The sequence below is a fragment of the Tamandua tetradactyla genome, chromosome 4 (assembly GCF_023851605.1).
Source record: "Tamandua tetradactyla isolate mTamTet1 chromosome 4, mTamTet1.pri, whole genome shotgun sequence".
Classification (NCBI taxonomy): domain Eukaryota; kingdom Metazoa; phylum Chordata; class Mammalia; order Pilosa; family Myrmecophagidae; genus Tamandua; species Tamandua tetradactyla.
In genome coordinates, this window is record NC_135330.1 from 39429963 (window position 1) to 39447790 (window position 17828).

Below are 17828 nucleotides of genomic sequence, written 5' to 3' on the forward strand. Positions count from 1 at the left end.
CATCACCCAAAATTAATAATTTATTCTCTGGAAGTGAGAGTGTCAAAGGAAACCATAATGTTTCCAAGAGTCTGCTGTGGAGCTGTCTCTTCTTGTGGACTTCATTTGTGAACAAATAATGTGCAATACTAACCAAAGATATAGGATTCACCAGCCACACTATGATTTGTTTTTAAAAGGATCCTGGCAGTTTTGAGAGGGAATTCATTTAGAAGGGGTAGAAATAAATAACCAAGCATAAAAAATTCATTCACTTTCTTTAGTAGGAGGAAGACTTATTGTTTAGCTCGTCAACATCATAGTGGGTATATGAAGATACCAGTGTAACTAAGGACTCCTTTCTTCATGTTCACAATAGGGCTAATTTAATGAATTTACCCAGTACCCCATGTGATAATAGGAGCCAAATTTCCTCCTCCTTTGAAAAGTAAAAAGCTTGATAATGAAGAAAGTATTTCTAAAACTTAATGTGCTGAATCGTTCTTTTATCATGTCATAGTGTGATGGTATATTACAGGTTTTCATTTACAGACCACCTTCTGAGTAAAGCATTCTGAGGTCTTGCTTAATTTGAGACAAAACTTTATGTGTATGCTTTTAAGGATTTTTACAGTTGAGGGAACTTAGACTAGAAACAAGACAAGAAAATGGGACTGGAATATGAGGTAGAGTTTTGTCTCAGAAACGAAGCAAAGTTAATTATTAGACCTGTGTGCAGCAGCAGGACTGATAGGATTCTGAGTCTCCCAAATATGAACCCAAGTTGCTTTGTGCTGACCCTAGGAGGAAGCGTCTGCTGTAGAGAGAGAGAGAATGGAGATGCTGGTACAGTCAAACACTTCACAGTCCCTGTGATGCCTCAACACCTCAGTGTATAAGCTCAGATCAAAGAAGCTGACAGTCCAGTAAAACAAAATAAACAACACATCCTTATTGGATTTGGTTTACCCCAGTTATTCCCTTGTTTAACTGTATTTTCCCTTATTATAAATGTATTTGTTGTTTGAATTACAGTGAATTCAGATACAAAAATGAATAAGATATTTCAGCCAGCAACCTCAGAACAGCTATTTATGTTTTTATGTCTAATATTTATAGAAATATATATATTTTTCTAAGCAAAATGGATCTGAATTTCTTATAAGACTAAGCATAGTCTTAGCATATGATCCAGCACTTACGGTCCTAGGATATTTACCTGATTTAAAAACTTAATGACACAAAAATCTGCACACAAATGTTTATAGCAACTTTATTCATAATTGCTCAAAACTAAAAACAACCAAGATATTCTTCCCTGGGTCAAAGGATAAATGAACTATGGAGTAAGCATAGAACGGATTAGTATTCAGCAGGGAAAAAGGGAAGAGCTATTAGGCCATAAGAAAACATGGATGAGTCTTAAATACATACTGCTAAGGGAAAAGTAGCAGTCTGAAAAGGCTACATGCTGTAAAACTGTACTGTCAGTGAACAGATCAGCAGTTGCCATGGGTTTGTAGAAAAGGAAGGGTTGAATTAGGTGATGCACAGGGAATTTTTTAGGATAGTGGAACTATTCTGTATAATGATAGTTTGCAGCTGTCAAAATTCATGGAACTTTACAGCAAAAAAAAAAATAGTGAACCTTAATGTGCACAAATTTAAAAATAAACAGGAGATCAAGTGATTCTGGGATAAAATGCAGACTGTGACAAAGGAATCTAACAGTATGAAATAGCCTTACAGAATGGAGTGAGGGGGAAAGCTGCTGACCTTAGTAACTTTGGAAATGAATGGATCCTGTAAGACTAAAGCTAAAGGGAACTGTATGTAGTCTGTACTTTATTTACTTTACTATGGGGCTGAAAGTTAATAACTCTGACACTACTATACATATATACCAGAACTGAACAACTAAGTAATCTATGAGGAATGGTAGAAAGTGTTAACAATTTTGAAACTGTTATACATGTTGTGTTAATAAATAGTGTTTTCAAACCAGTACATTCCACCCTCTGGATCCCCAAAAAGACAGGTTTTTTTTCCACATACACGATACATTGACTCCATTACAGTATCACAAAGCTTTAAAGCATTTCTGTAACATTACAAATGTAACACGAAGTTAAAACCAGTACAAAATCTCATCAAAGTCTTTTAATAAGCAAGGTCTATTCTTTGACAAAAATTTCCTCTCTGGACCTGTAAAACTCAGAACATCTGCCCACATACAAAGGAGGGACAATCATAGGATATATGTTTCCATTTTTATAGGGAGGAACTGAAAGGAAAACAGGGGTCACAGGACCTAAACATTTCCAAAAACTTTCAGGGCAAACTCCATTGGAGTTCAAACTCTGAGAGTTATTTATCGTCAGGGCTTTAGAAAGTGGCAGTCCCATCCTTTCCCAGCGCCTATGCAGTGGTCTTTCTCTCTCTCCGAATGCTAGAGTGAGTTGCAACACTGGGGCTCGATGGGGGGACCACTTTTTCTCTGCTCCACCCTCTCCATACTTGGGGTGCAGCACCCGGGATCACTGCCATCTCTGGGGCACACACTCTATCCCTCCAGAACAATGGAGTGGCATGCAGGTTCCCCCAATCCCTGGCTTATGTGCTCCACCCTCTCTGAGGCCTGAGGTGGTACAACTCTTCCTGAGCAATGAAGTGGAAGGCCCACCCTCTGCTTCCAGAGCAAACACACTCTCTCTCCAAGTGTGTGGGTCAGTCTGCTCTCCTGGCCGGAGGTTTCCTGGCTCCAGATCTTAGCCTCCGTGGTTTTGCCTCTGAAGGCACTTTTCCTTCACTTTGTTCCTTTTCTATCCTTTTTAGTGAAGATTGGCAGTGGTTCCATTTATACAGATCCCACAACACTCTTTTTGGTTTTCTATGCAGTATGCTGACATCATGCCCATCAGACAGAAGGACTTTCCACAATTCCTTTCTGTATAACTCGGTCTCTCCTGGCTTTTCCTGAAATGGCTGACTGTTTCCATGTTTCCTTAATTCCTCACCTGGGGCACTATTCACTGGGGTCTCATCTTCTGGAAGCTCAGAAATCTCCAGACTGTCAATCTGTGGTTTCTTTGCAACCAAGAGTTCAATTCTCAACCTATCTCTTTCCTCTCACACATAACTATAAGCTGTAAGGAGCAACCAAACTGTATTTTCCACATTTAGTTAAGAAATTTCTTCTGCTAAATATCCAAGTCATCACTCTCAAATTCTGCCTTCCATCTACAAAGAAGGCCTTCTTCCAGTTGTTGATGACACTTTCATCATCTCTGTCTAAAGCCTTACCAAAAGTATCCTTAGGTTCCATATTTCTACCAACAGTGTCTTCAAAGCAATTCAGGCCTTCTCTATTAAAATCCTCACAACGCTTCCAGAATCTTCCTCTTAGCAGCAGCACACCACTTCTCGAGTACCAAAATCAGTGTTAGTTTGCAAACTGCCAGAATGCAATATACCAAAACTGAAATGGCTCTTAAAAAGGGGAATTTAGTATGTTACAAGGTTACAATTCTAAGCCTATAAAAAATGTCCAATCTAAGGCATCTAGGGAAACATACCTTAACTCGAGGAAGGTTGATGGATCAGGAACACCTCTTCAGCTGGGTAGTCACATGGCTGGCATCTGATGGTCCCTGGCTCCTGGACTCCATTGCTCTCAGCCTCTGTTCCTGTCGGGGTTCCTCACTTTGCCTCTCCAGGGCTAGCTTTCATCTCTTGGCTTCCCTTGCCTCTCTCCAGGTTCTTCTTGCTTAACATCTCATAGTGACATCTGCTGGGCTCCAAGCATCTGTGTCGGCTCTCTCTCTATGTCAGTTCTGTTGTTTCTATGGGCTCTGACTCTCTCCAAAATGCTTCCTCTTTTAGAGAACTCCAGTAAACTAATCAAGACCCACCTTTAATGGATGGAGTGACATTTCCATCTAATCAAAACATCACACCCACCATTGGGCATGCCACATCTCTGTGAAGATAATCTAATCAAAAGTTTCCAACCTACAGTACTGATTCAGGATTAAAAGAAATGGTTGTCCCCCACAAGATTGAATCAGGTTTAAAACATGGCTTTTCTGGAGTACATAATACCTTCACGTGTTCTGGAGCTGCACAATTTAGTAACAGATGGTGGATGGTAGAAACCTGGCTTCTCATTGTTGGAGTGGAAGGAGGTTAGAGTGATTCTGTAGCAATGGATTGGTTTGAGATACTAGTATGAACTGATGTTCAGCTTAGGACAAACAGTGATGGATACATGCATAAATATTGATAGATGTGTGTGTATATAAGTATGTGTGTGTGTGTGTATTCACACATACATATTTCCTTGCTCTGTCAACTGAGAGAGCCTAGAAGCAGTGACACCCAGTAGCAATAAGCATACCCAGCACTCAAATCTTGGTTTCTAATACCATTCTCCAATAAAAGGAACCAGGGCTCCTTAGAGAAATGGTCAATTCTAGAGCTGGAGGAGGGACTACACAAGATGATCCTGGAGGTTAGGAAGTGCTAGAACAAACACACACACAGAATGAAAAGGGTATGCAATAGGGACCTGGGAGACAACCAAAGAACTTCCAGTGGTCAAAGCTGGAATAACTAGAGCAACAAAGTAAATAATGTCAGATTATAACCTAAAGTATAAAATAAGCATCCATGAATCCATACTGATATAAAACATTGATTGAATAAATAAATTGAGGAGAATCGACAAAAATCTTTGTGCAGAAACATTCCACTAATTTGTGTGGACATCCTGCCCTCAAGAAGATGGAATATAACTCCCCACTCCTTCAGTGTGGGCTGCACATAGTGATTTCCTTCCAAAGAAACAGTATGAAAAGGAGAAAAAAATAATTTTACAAGGAGAGGTGAGATCTAATAAACAGTACCTCTACCAAGTGATAAGGTTAAATCAACAGTGTTGTCAGGTTGATAGCATGTACCTTTGATATGATGTGAGGAGAATGTCATTTTACTTCTCTAATCAAAATAAGGAAAGTTTGAGAAATGATCTCAGCCAAAAACCACATAAAGAGACATGCCAATTAAGATGTAATGGAATATCCTGGATGGGATAAAGGGCAGAAAAAGGGCATTAGAAAAAAGCTAAGAAAATCAATCACATTGATTATAATATATAATATTAATAAATATTAATTAAAAAATTTAATTTTAACATATAAAAATATTTATTATATGAATAAATATCACATCAATATTTATTCATTAATTATGATAAATGTAGTGTCCCAATGTAAGATGTTAATAATTAGGGAAACTGGATGTGGGGATATATGGGAGCTCTGTTCCCTCACATCACAGCTTTTCTTTAAATCTAAAACTATTCTGAAGTATAAAGTTTATTTAAATATAAAAAGATGGATCTGTACTATACACACTGTGAATATACCATTTGAATATTCCATATTTTAACTAATACTTTAGGAACAATTTCCCTAATATGGTACCTCCAATCATTCTCTTATGATAAATTCCTGTACATAAGAATGTTGAGACAAAGAGAACTTTGTTATTTATACCAAATTACCTTCCCTCCAAAAAAGAAAACTTTTACTAACTTGTCTTTCCAGCACCAAAATATGAGAGTGCTCATTTCTCTTAAACCTTTACTACTATATCTAATTTTACAATTTTTAGTTTTGCTACCTTTCTTATTTCTTATTTCATTTGCATTTCTTTGATTACTAATACATTTGCACTTTTTTTATATATGTTTAGAAGCCAGAATGTAAGATTCATAAGGGTGAGATCCTTGTCTGTTTTATTTAGTACTCATATACAGCAGGTACTAACAAAATATTTGCAAAGAAATGATTGTTTCTCTTTTGCTGGAAAATTATATTGTTTCCCTTTAGTGGAATCTAGAAGAAAAGTGGAACAGAATAATGTGTTTTCTTAGGTATGAATATAAAGCTATAAAACTGGGTATCTTCATGAGGAATTCCTAAGTAATGACCTAAGTAATGACCTCCTTGCACCTTATTCAGATAAACTGGTCCATCCTTTATTATTCTGCATTTGAACTTGACCCAAGCTAATGTTCTGCAAAAAACACTGTATAAGATGGGAGGAATTGTTGACATTTGGGCAGTCATGGCATTAGCTGAAGTTGCACCAGATTAATAATCTTCCAGACTCAACCATCCACCCATCCACTGTACATCTTTCTATTCATTTAGGTTCTACAGGAATTAGGATAATAGTATTTTAACAATGAAATATGCATTAGTTATTCCAACAGCACTCAATTAAACATAAGTAGACAGCTGGACAGTATTGCTTCACTGGCTGCTAGTTGATTTGGGTCATTCAGCAGGCTTCAGACTTGGGGGGAGGAACACCCTCGCTCCATGATATGGACTGGGAGCATAAAGACTTACAAGGCTCCTGCTTTCCCTCAAGGTAGCTGTAGTCTTGGAACTGGGTATTACTGGTCTTAATCACTTTGTCTTCGAAAATATTCTTAAAAGTCACTTCTAAAAGTATCCATCAATTTGAGGAATACATGGAGATTGCCTACTTACAATCATGATATTTTCTGAATTGGAAGAATGTTTCATTTTGTTTTGTTTGTTTTGGTGCCAAAACCTGGGAACAAACCAAGAACAGTTAATTTTTTACTCCTTAAACAGTTAGAGACTAATCTGTGTCTGAGTTTTCACAAGATGGTGATATTTTGCATTGATTTTAGGCACACACACACAAAAGTCTGTAGAGATGAATGGGAAAAATACCATTGATTTTAAACTTAAAGTTTCAAACCTATTAAAACCTCCTTCATTTTATTTTTATATCAGTGTTGGTTATTATAATAATTGTTCTCATATCATTGGTTTCCATGGAAAATTGACTTTCAGCTGTAACATCTTAATTTGTCATCAAATTATCATAAAATGTAACAGTGAATTCCTTCTGCATTTCAGAGGAATTTGATCATAAGCTTACAGTTTTATCCATTTTTTAAAATTTTATCCTTTTCTTTGGTAGCATCATTCTTTTTCATCACTTGGGTGTTTGGTTTTGCTTCGTGTTTTGTTTTTTAACCAAGATATCATCCATATCAACATCAAGAAAGATTGACTTAAGGTCCAATTGTGTGAGCAAAAGCCATAATTGTGTTGTGAAATAAACAGGAATTTTCTGATCAGATCATAAATTGCATCAAAGAATAGCCTACAAGAGAAGTTTACCAATTTTAACTGACCAAAAGGATATTGGTGGGAGGTGGGGGGTATCTCTGGTTGGTTGGGATTATGGAAGATTCTTATTATCTTTGTATTGTTTTCTGCAATTCCCCTGTTGAATAATTATTTCCTTTAAAAATCAGGAAAATGAACTTATACATACATCATCTAAAACTTAGGGGTTTACAGCTGAGCAGAAACAGCTGCATTCATGCTTTTACTCCTACTCATAACTTAGTTGCTTTCTTTTTTTTGTAGTCTCTGTGAGAGGAGGAGAGGGGCTATTCACCAAATTTCCAACTCAATTGAGAATTTACAGTGGAAACTTTGTTCTGCAAGAGGTGTCATGGTAAATTAATGAGCATAGCATTATAACTTTACACGACTTTGTAAACTAGGAAGGTAAACGCATTCAGCACTGGACAAATTGCTTTGGTTTTTTAGGAGCTCTTTAAAAGATGCCATAAAAGTACTGTTGAGTAACTATTCCCATTATTTAGCAAAGTGAAATCATTTTTTGTATTTTATTATTAGAGTTAGTGACAGAAAACTTGAGTTAATCAAATTACCCGATGAATGGAATGTGCTGATTAAGCATCATAATTCCTTTATCTGGTCTTGTTGCTGAAAGTCCTTCTAAAATATATTTGCCTCCTCTTCTCTTACTAATATTTTGAATATTAGCAAATTTCTTTTTGGTGATTCAGCATCTTGCCTGGCCTTGAGATCATTGTTAAAAACACCAAAAACAAAATAATAAATCCAGAAGTTGAGGAGATTAGGCTAAATTCTGTGCTAGACTTCTGATATCCCCTAAAACAGATTTTGTTTCTTATTTAAACATTATTTTCTGCTTATATTTAGCCTGCAAGTATTTTGGAATATCATTCTGTCCCCAGCATTATATTCTTTTACATGGGGTCACTACTGCTGAATATTCTCTCTTCAGCTTGTAAAATTTGACAGGTGTACAAATATAAATCAGCTCATTGGCATTCTGAAACTGTTCAGGGTCTAAATCATACTTCGTTATTGCATTTCTTTAAAAACAAATGGAATTTTTTGACAGCCTTATGGCAAACTAACTCCAAATATAGCTAATCATTTTGCTGAGAACCCACTCTTGTTTTCTGGATAAAAATAAAAGCATCAGCTTTGGAACATACACCTCTCTATAGTCTCTTCATTGAGAAGTACCCAAATGTAATTAGAAAGTTTATAAAGGTAATTTCCATAGCCCCTCAATTCCTTAAGGATATAATCCCCACAAGAGAATTAGATGGCTTCATCTACCGCTTAGCCACTGCTTCAGGTATATATCTTCATATAGACCCTCCCAAAGCTACTCCCAGTTGTTTCAATGAAATTCAGGTGCTTCACTCAAGAAGGAAACTACCACCACCACCAATAACACTGCTCTGATAAACGTTACATAACAAACCACTCTAAAACATAGTGACTTAAAATAACAAGTTATTCTCACCTCATGGTTCTGTGCATTGAATGAGCTCAGCTAGACAGTTCCTGCTGAGGGTCTTTCTATACTTGCATTAAGATGTCAGCTGAGGCAAAAGCATGGCTTTTTATTTAGGTTGGATTGTGTAATGTACGAATAAAACTGTTTAAAAATGCACAGAGAGAAAAAAAAAGCTAGAGAAAATATGGAAAAAGAGATGTACCTATTCACTGTTGGTAGGGAGACTGAGGGGTGCAGCCCCTCCAGAGAGAAGTGAGGTGGTTCCACAGGAGGCTAGGAGAGGGGTTGCCCTATGATCTTGTACACCTGGAGAAAATGAGTGTAGGGACAGGAATGGACATTTTCCCACTGATGTTTATGACAGCAGGGTTAGTGATTCATATTGTGAGTCATTATGATTCACATTGTACCCTTAAGATGGCTTAAGGGTACAATGACTGAAGAATGAAAGGGGGAACTGTGGTGTTTACGTACAAGGGACTACTGAACAACTGTAAGAAGGAATGATGTTGTGAGACATGCAACTAGGTAAATGAACCTTAAGGACACTATGTTGAGTGAAATGTCAGAAACAAGACATATCATACCTCACTCATATGTACCAACTATAATATACAAACTTGGAGAATTGAAGTCGAGAGCATGGGTTATCCGATTGGGGCCTCTTGTAAAGGTTCCTAGATTGTAAGCTCTTACAGCAATCACATATATTTAGGAGTTGTAATTGTTATTTCTAAATTCTGAGATGCTGAGCTATTTATATATAACCTGGTCATTCTCTGAAACATCAGGGACACCTGAGACTCAGAGTTGAAACACTGAAGGGATGAAAGTCAGCATTACCTCATTTAGCAACTGTTAAAAAAAGCTGAAGAAGTGATCAAACTTTGACTAGAGATATGTTTGAAGCTGATCTAGATAAGACTAAGGTAAATCAGAATACTGGGTGAAGGATGATATGGCCCATATTTTCAAACCTCAACTTCTGTGTGAGAGCGGGAAGAGATGTTTATTTGATGCAAAATTTATATTTTGGTTAGCACATTATCTAATTTAACTTGTATGGTCAGTTTACTTGAACACCATAATTATATGAAATCTCAAATAGGGTATGAGCGTTTGTCAGTTTGTACAGGTTGGTGTGATGCCCTGATATATCCCAAAGTAATCTGGGCAGAGAAGAGAAAAATGTTTGCAGTGTCTCCTTGGGAAACTGGGGAGAAGGGAGGAAATATTAAGCTTCCGCAGCTGGGGAATTCCCAATATTCTCATAAGCAGTGGGGACAACCCATGCAATAGGCTGCGCCCTCAATCTTGGGGCTCACCCCTATGAGACTTATTCCTGCAAAGGAGAAGCTAAGCCTACTGATGGTTATTCCTAAAAGTCACCTCCAGAGAATCTCTTTTGTTGTTCAAATGCAGCCTCTCTCTCTCAGCCTATTTGGCAGCTGAACTCACTGCCGCCTCCCCTACATGGGACATGACTCCCAGGGGTGTAAATCTTCCTGGCAACATGGGACCTGACTCCTGGGAATGAGCTGGGACCTGGCATCATGGGATTGAGAAAGCCTTCTTCACCAAAAGGGGAAAGAGAGAAATGAGACAAGATAAAGTTTCAGTGGCTGAGAGATTTCAAAGCCAAGGGGTTATCCTGGAGGTTATTCATATGTATTCTATCGATATACCTTTTTAGTTTAAGGTGTATTGAAGTAGCTAGAGGGAAGCATCTGCAACTGTTGAGCTGTGTGCCAGTAGCTTTGATGCCTGAAGACAACTTTATAACAATGTGGCTTTTACAATGTGACCATGTGATTGTGAAAACTTTGTGTCTGATGCTCCTTTTGTTCAGAGTATGGACAGATGAGTATAAAAATGAGGATAAAAAATGATTAAATGGTAGGGAGAGATAAAGGGTAAAAAAATCAGTAGATTAAAATACTGGTAGTTGGGGGAGGGAGAGGTGAGGAGTATGGGATGTGTGAGATTTTTCTTTTTTCTTTTTATTTCTTTTTCTAGAGGGATGTGAATATTCTATAAATGATCATGGTGATGAATACACAACTGTATGATGATGTTATGAGTATTGATTGTATAATATGGTTGGGCTGTATGCATATGAAGATTTCTCAATAAAAATACTAAAAAAAATAAGATGTCAACTGAGGTTGCCGTCATCCTAAGGCTCAACTGGGCTGGATGTGCAAGATAGATTATTCACATGGCTGACAATTCATGCTGGCTGTGAGATCAACTGGGGCATGGCCAGGCACCTACATATGACTTTTCCATGTGGCCTGAGTTTTTCTTAGCTTGGTAGGCTGAGGGTAGTATTTCTCACCTGGTAAGTGGCTTTTTATAGGCAGTGACACTTCTTGCTATTCTATTGGTCAAAATATTCACAAGGCCAGTCCAAATTAAAGGGAGTGGTAAACAGACTCATTCTTTCGATGAGGGAGTGACAGTTGCAGAGGAACACTGAATGGGAGACTCCGTGCTGTCATCTTGGGGGTGGGGATGGGAAGCTGGGGCCGCTTTATATGAAAAGCATTGTGGGAGGTCTTACCAGTTTCAGAAATGTAGATTGTGTCCTGGTATCTAATTTCTGTCCTAAAAGGAAAACTGACAGAGAAATCCATCCATCTCATATTTGTGTCATGAGGAAAGTACCTTTGTGAGTACCAGATACCCAAAAGTGTAAATGTACCTCATGCAGGAAAACAAAAGCACTTAAGTGTTTATAAAAATCTCATATATAAGCCAACGTCTGAAATAAGCCCAAGAAAGCAGACTTGAGCATTAAACCTAAGGTCATCCTAGCTGGATGACCTTACTCAAACTCCATGAACCTTGATCCCTCATCTCCAAAATAGATGATTAATGAAATACAATGATTTCTATCTTTCCATTTTGTTTTAAGGAAGAAGTTAAATGATTTTTAAAAATATATTCAATCTAGTACACTGAAGCACATAGTAAGTACTTAATAAAAGAATAGTTGTTATTCCTCTTATTTCTATTTTCCTGATTTCTATCTGCATCATCTGCCCTCAAAATCTACCAGTTACGGGAGGGTTCTAAGCACTATAGTTAAGCACCATTAGCAGAATTTTTTTTTAATTGAAGCTTCTAATTATTCCTATTTCAATCTTTCAACTTATGAATACAGTATCATAATCAGTATTAGTAATTTTTTTTTTACTTTCCTAAAAATGTTTCCCAATATGGGACACACATAATCCAAACTTAGCCTATCAGGGAATTCTTCCTGGTGGGTGGGTCCACGTTACATTCTCATTTAGCTAAACTAATTTCAGCATCAAAGCTCAGTGAAAAACAGTGTAGAAAGATATGGAGTCCTGATGCCCCGTCCTTTCTACGTAGCAAATGGTGCTTCAGGTTGACCAGTAGTTCTTGTGAATGTTCTCCAAACTGGAAGTATTTATTCATTCAGTGAATAATTGTCCTCGTCATGTCTGGGAACCGTGCTTAGAGCTAGGATACAAAAATGTATATAACATTATGCAAAACATGATCTCTGCCTTTGTGAAACTTGGAGTCTGGAAGAAAAATTATTAAAAACAGTGTGATACATATTGACTTAAAAGTATAAATTGCAGTCTAAAAGAAAAGGGCAACAGAGAGGAAACAATTCATTATGCCTCAGGAGGTATGGAAAGAGGAAGCCAGGATAGATAAATAGGAGTTTTGAGTAACATCAAGAGTAGAAAACAGGCACTTTAAAAAATTTGGGTATCTGCTCAGAACTCCCCATGATCTGGTGTGAGGAGTGTGGGTGAGATTCAGGTTCTGAAGGACTTTGTACCCCATTCTAACAAAGGTTGGGCACACTGTCATGTAGTGGCAAAGTACCTGGCTTTGAACTCAGATGGATCAATGTTCAAATCTTGGCACTCTCACTCACTTGCAAGTTACTTAACCTCTCCAAGCCTGACTTTCCTGAGGACACGATAATAGTACCTACCTTTAAGATTGTTTTCAGTGCTAAATACGATCGTGCAAGAAAAGCATTTAGCACAGTGCTTGCCATATAGTAGACACTCAGTAAATGTTAGCAGCTGCTATTACTGCAGACTTTCATCCCATGGACACTGGAAAGCTATTGAAAGCTATCTTGTTTTCCTGCTGTTGTCACTGCAGATTACTGAATCTCTTTGTGCATCGTCTTAAAATGTTTTTATAATTGGACTAGTTAACATTTATAAAGTGCTTAGAACAGTGTCAGGTACATAGTAAGTGCCATATGTGTATATTACATAAGTTAATTTAATTTACTCTGCTAGTGGATGGCAATGTAGCTTTCCCATTTTACAGATAAGTAGTTGAAGTTCAGAGAAGTTAAGCTGCTTACCTAAGGTAATAAAACTAGTACCTGTGGAACTCGTGTCACTGTTACTCCACTGCAGTAACTCACTCATTATTTTGTATTGTAGCAGTTGTCTTAAAATTTGATTGGAAACATAATAGATATCCTGATCATCACAACACAGTTTTCTCTTTTGTGACTTTTTGTGAGATGCTTTGTTGTCTTTGCCCAGGTGCAAGAAATAGTTTTTACGGAGCTACCATTGTAGCCAGCGGATCATTTTGTATTCCAGTTTTTACTTTGCATTAAATCATTTTCCATTTTCCTTTATAGGTGTTGTGCCACATTCTAATGAATGTGTAACCATACATCAAATTGATTTTCCTTAGCTTTTATCCTGCTGTTGGGTATTAGACTATTTCCTGGTTTTCATTATTATTATTTAGTATATAATGCTTCTATAAAACATATCGCCAAACGTAACCATTTTCTTCTGTTGATTTATTTCCTTAGATAAGTTTCCAGGAGTGGGATCATTGGGTTGATGGTTATGAGTAATTTTATTGCTTTTGACATATATTGCCTACTGCCTTTCACTAGCAGTGCATGGAGCCTGGTAGTTCCAACACTGAGATAAGAGGTAGAAGTGATAGCCTCCCCAGCAGTGAGCATGTTATCCTTAAAACACTTGCTGATTTAATTAAGAATAAAAATCATACTTCAAAGCCATTTTACTTTTTTGCATGTTTTGATTATTATTTATATTCTTTAAAATAGATTGTCATTTAGTTTAATTTTCTCTTTTATGCTTTCTCTCTACTTTTTAAAATGTTTTATTAATCAACTTCTCTTGCATATATCCTCCAAAGCAGATACTGTACTCTGTTTTGGATATAGAAGTGAAGTGGAAGTTACAGAATTTTGCAATTTGGTGGGGGAGGTGTATGAGCAAAAAAGATCATTTCAGCTTCATATGATTAAGGACTATGATGGTGTCCTCATGTGATGAGAACGCAGTAGCTGGGGCAGAAGAAACAAACCAGGGAAAGCTTCTTAAATGGTATGCTGGTGTGCTGTTTTGAAAGATATATAGATGACCATATGTATATATGTATGTATGAGTGTTTCTAGTGGACAGATGCACACACACACACATATATACACACATATACATATGTATGTGTGTATGGGAGTGTGCATGTGTATATATGCATAGAGCTTGTATGTGTGTATCAGGACCAAAATCTAGGATGAATATTTGGTCATCATTGTTGTGAAATAACAAGAGAATGCTTGCCCAAAGATAGGAGCACTGACAAGTAAGAGGATGGGCAAAGACAGAGCAACCCAATAAAGGGGAATGAAGAGGAAAGGCCAGTCAAGTAGAAGAAAAATTGGAAGATAGCAGTGGAAGGAAGGAATTTATTAAGGGGAGGAATGGTAAACTCTGCCAGATGATTGGGAGAGAAACATCTGCTGAATTGAGCTACTAGTCGGTCATTTGTAACCTTATGGAAGAAGTCACTGTGCTTCGATAAAGTCGATCTGATATCCTTTTACTTTTTAATGTATTCAGGATGTAAACATCCTGCCCTGCATGGGACACAACGTAGTAAAGAAGGAGCCTGGGCTTCCGGGTTACACAGAGGTTTACAATCATTACAATGACTTTTAACTTTACAGTCTTAGCCTTTACAATATCTTGCATGGTTATTAGGATTAAATGAGCTGATATCTAAAAAATGCTTAATGCAGTGTCTGGCACATAATAGATCCTCTACAAATAGTAGTTGCTATTGTGATTATTATTGCTTTAAATGTAATACTGATTATTTTCAAATGTATCCTGTACATGCTCTGTTCTTCTAGTTCTAACTGGTTATAGAGAGGCCGAGAGTGTAGGGGTTAAGGGCTATATTACAATCCCACTTAACTAGTTCTGGGCATTAGGCAAATTACTTGATCACACTGGGCCTCAGCTTCCTGATCTGTGAAATGTAGACAATAGCACCCAACATATAGATTTGTTTTGAGAATTACAACACTTAAAATAGTTTCTGTCGCATAGTAAGTGCTACCTCAGTAATAGCTGTGATGATGATGGTGATGGTGATGTGATGATGAGGATAATTGCTACATCTTTGGACAAAGTGATTCTTTACTCTCTAAGTAATTCCAAGCCTTTGACTTTTTTCTTTATGCCCTACTTTCCCCATACTTCTTTAATGTATCCTGAGAGTTTTAAAATTCTTTTTCCTTTCCTTTGTGATTTCATTTACATTTCCCTCTCGTTTTCAATCATTTCCGAAGTTATTAGATTCATTGGCATCGGTACTTATGACCGTCTGTCATAATATTCTTTCTCAGCAGCTGTCCTCCCCTGGATGTCTTGCTTACTTATTATTAAGTAGAAAATTGGTTACAACGGGCACCCAAACTCTTTTCAACATAATATCCCCCCTTTAAGAGATATCCCCTTTTACTCAGTTCCTGACATTTGGGAAGCAGTCTGCATATCTAAAAATGTTAGAGGGGCGATAAGGCCTTTTTTAGCTAGCAGAAGCATCTTGAATTATGTCATCCAAATATGCTGTAGATTGTATTCCCCACCACCTCCCAGCCCTTATATTCCTATTCTCCTGTTTCTTCCCTTAGATTTTTACAGAGAAACACTAATGCCATACTAGGTTTCACCTGTTTGAAAGCAAACTGGTTTCAAAACTTAAGAATGCTTTTGTTGGCCTTTGTATCTTCAATTGCTGCGGCTTAGTGCTTCTTTCTGCTCACAAGTATAATGTAGAACACCCTGAGCATTTCCAATCTCTAATCTGCAGGTTTTAATGTTTGGCCTTGATAATGAGTCTAGAAAACTGACTGCGTTTCATGTGTTCTTGTCCCAGTAGCACTCCCATTGCTTGCTTCTCCGCACTCTGTTTTCTATGTCTGCCATCTTCTCTCGTGTTCTTTTTAACGTCTGATTATTTTTCAACCTTCCGCATATGTTTCTTGTATCTATTTGTGATTCACTAACCCAATTTTCTACCATATTGGTTTTAGTGTTTATTGTATTTAGTGTTTAGTATATGCAGTGATGATCTTATCTCCACTATCGTAGAGTGCATCCTAATCTGTTTTCATTTCATAAAGGAGGTGTTTCTTTCTATCTCCCTGCACATGAATAACAGCTGTTTCCTAAAAATTTCTGGCACCATGCAAGGTTTATTTCAGGCAATTATAATTGCTTCTATGATATTCCTTGTTCTTCATTTTTCTTTTGGGTTAACTTTCTCATTATGGAGGCCAGATGTATATATATTTTTCAATTTTCTTATACTTCCTGTCTAATTTTTGGAGGAAGTGTAAGAAAATTGAAAAATAAATATACGTCTGGAAGCTGATGTGGAAGCTGACTTTAAATTCCATTTCCTTAAGTTTGAGGGTTCAGGAGCAGGTCAGTCAGAAATGATCTGTTTTTTCTGTAATTGTCCCACCCTTTCCGCAATCAGAAGTGCTCTTCCAACAATCAAAAGTTGTATATCATACCATTTTAAGGAGATGCTTTTATCTTATCCCAGCCATGTGGTTATTGCCAATGTTTATCTCCCAAAACAGGTTGGAGGAGCTTTTTTTTTTAATTTTGCATCACTAGTGAGGTTGATTAAAAATAAAAGTTTTCTTCTGAGTTTTCTTAATTCATATTACTCATTGTGATGCTATATATATATGTGTGTGTGTGTGTGAGACTGTATATATATATATATGTGTGTGTGTGTGTGTGTGTGTGTGTGTGTGTGTGTATTTTACTTCTCCAACAATTTCATGCATATTCTAAAGGAATTTATTTAGAGAAAGCTCTCCCTTCCCATTGTGATTTTTCCAGAAGTTCAGAATTTAATATTTGCAAATGATAAAATCCAGAGTTGACATAGTGAATCCTGATTGTACAAGTACATATAACTTTGGGTAGTTAAAAAAATATATATTTCTGAGCCTGTTTTTTCAACTGTGGAACAATAAGAATTTTGCCTACTGTGTTAGCTTGAAGCTGTTATGTACCCCAGAAAAGGCCGTGTTCTTTTAATCCACTCCTGTGGGTGTTGACCTATTGTGGGTGGGACCTTTTTTAAAAAAGTAAAAATAATGACATATATTCAAATACCATATAATCACCCAAAGGTACAATCAGTAGTATACTATATCATCATATATTTGTGCATTTATCACCACAGTAAAAATTTTTGAACATTTTTATTACTCCAAAAAAAATACACATAAGAATAAAAATGAAAATAAAAAAGAACACCCAAAGCATCCCATGCCCCTTATACCCCTTACGACTGATTGATTGATTGTCCTTATATTTTTACTCATCTTCCCATACACTGGATAAAAGGAGTATCAGCCACAAGGTTTTCATAATCATACAATCACACTATAAAAGCTATATATAATTATACAATTATATACATTTATATAAAAGCTATATATAATTATACAATCATCTTCAAGAATCAAGGCTACTGGAATATAGTTCAACTGCTTTAGGTATTTCCTTCTAGCAGTTTTATGCCACAAAAAACTAACAGGGGATATCTATATAATGCATATGAATAACCTCTAGAATGACCCCACAACTGACTCTATTTGAAATCCCTCAGCCACTGAAACTTTATTGTTTTATTCTTCCTCTCCCTTTTGGTGAAGAAGGCTTTCCCAATCCCACAATGCCAGGGCCAGGCTCATTCCTGGGAGTCATGTCCCATGTTGCCAGGGAGATTTATACCCCTGGGAGTCATGTCCCACGTAGGGGGTAGGGCAGTGAGCTTAC

At 37.0% G+C, this 17828-nt stretch overlaps 1 protein-coding gene and 1 long non-coding RNA gene across 4 annotated transcripts in view; one reads left to right on the forward strand and one right to left on the reverse strand.

Moving 5' to 3' along the window:
- LOC143680750 (uncharacterized) overlaps positions 1-3678 on the reverse strand; it is a 33005-nt gene extending 29327 nt beyond the window's left edge. The window contains exon 1 of the long non-coding RNA XR_013174160.1: positions 3555-3678. This is a non-coding gene — a long non-coding RNA (uncharacterized LOC143680750). The remainder of the gene's footprint in view (positions 1-3554) is intronic.
- The window catches only part of C4H1orf21 (chromosome 4 C1orf21 homolog), a 171096-nt gene that overhangs the window by 67333 nt on the left and 85935 nt on the right, over positions 1-17828 (forward strand). The gene's annotated exons all lie outside the window — the stretch shown is intronic.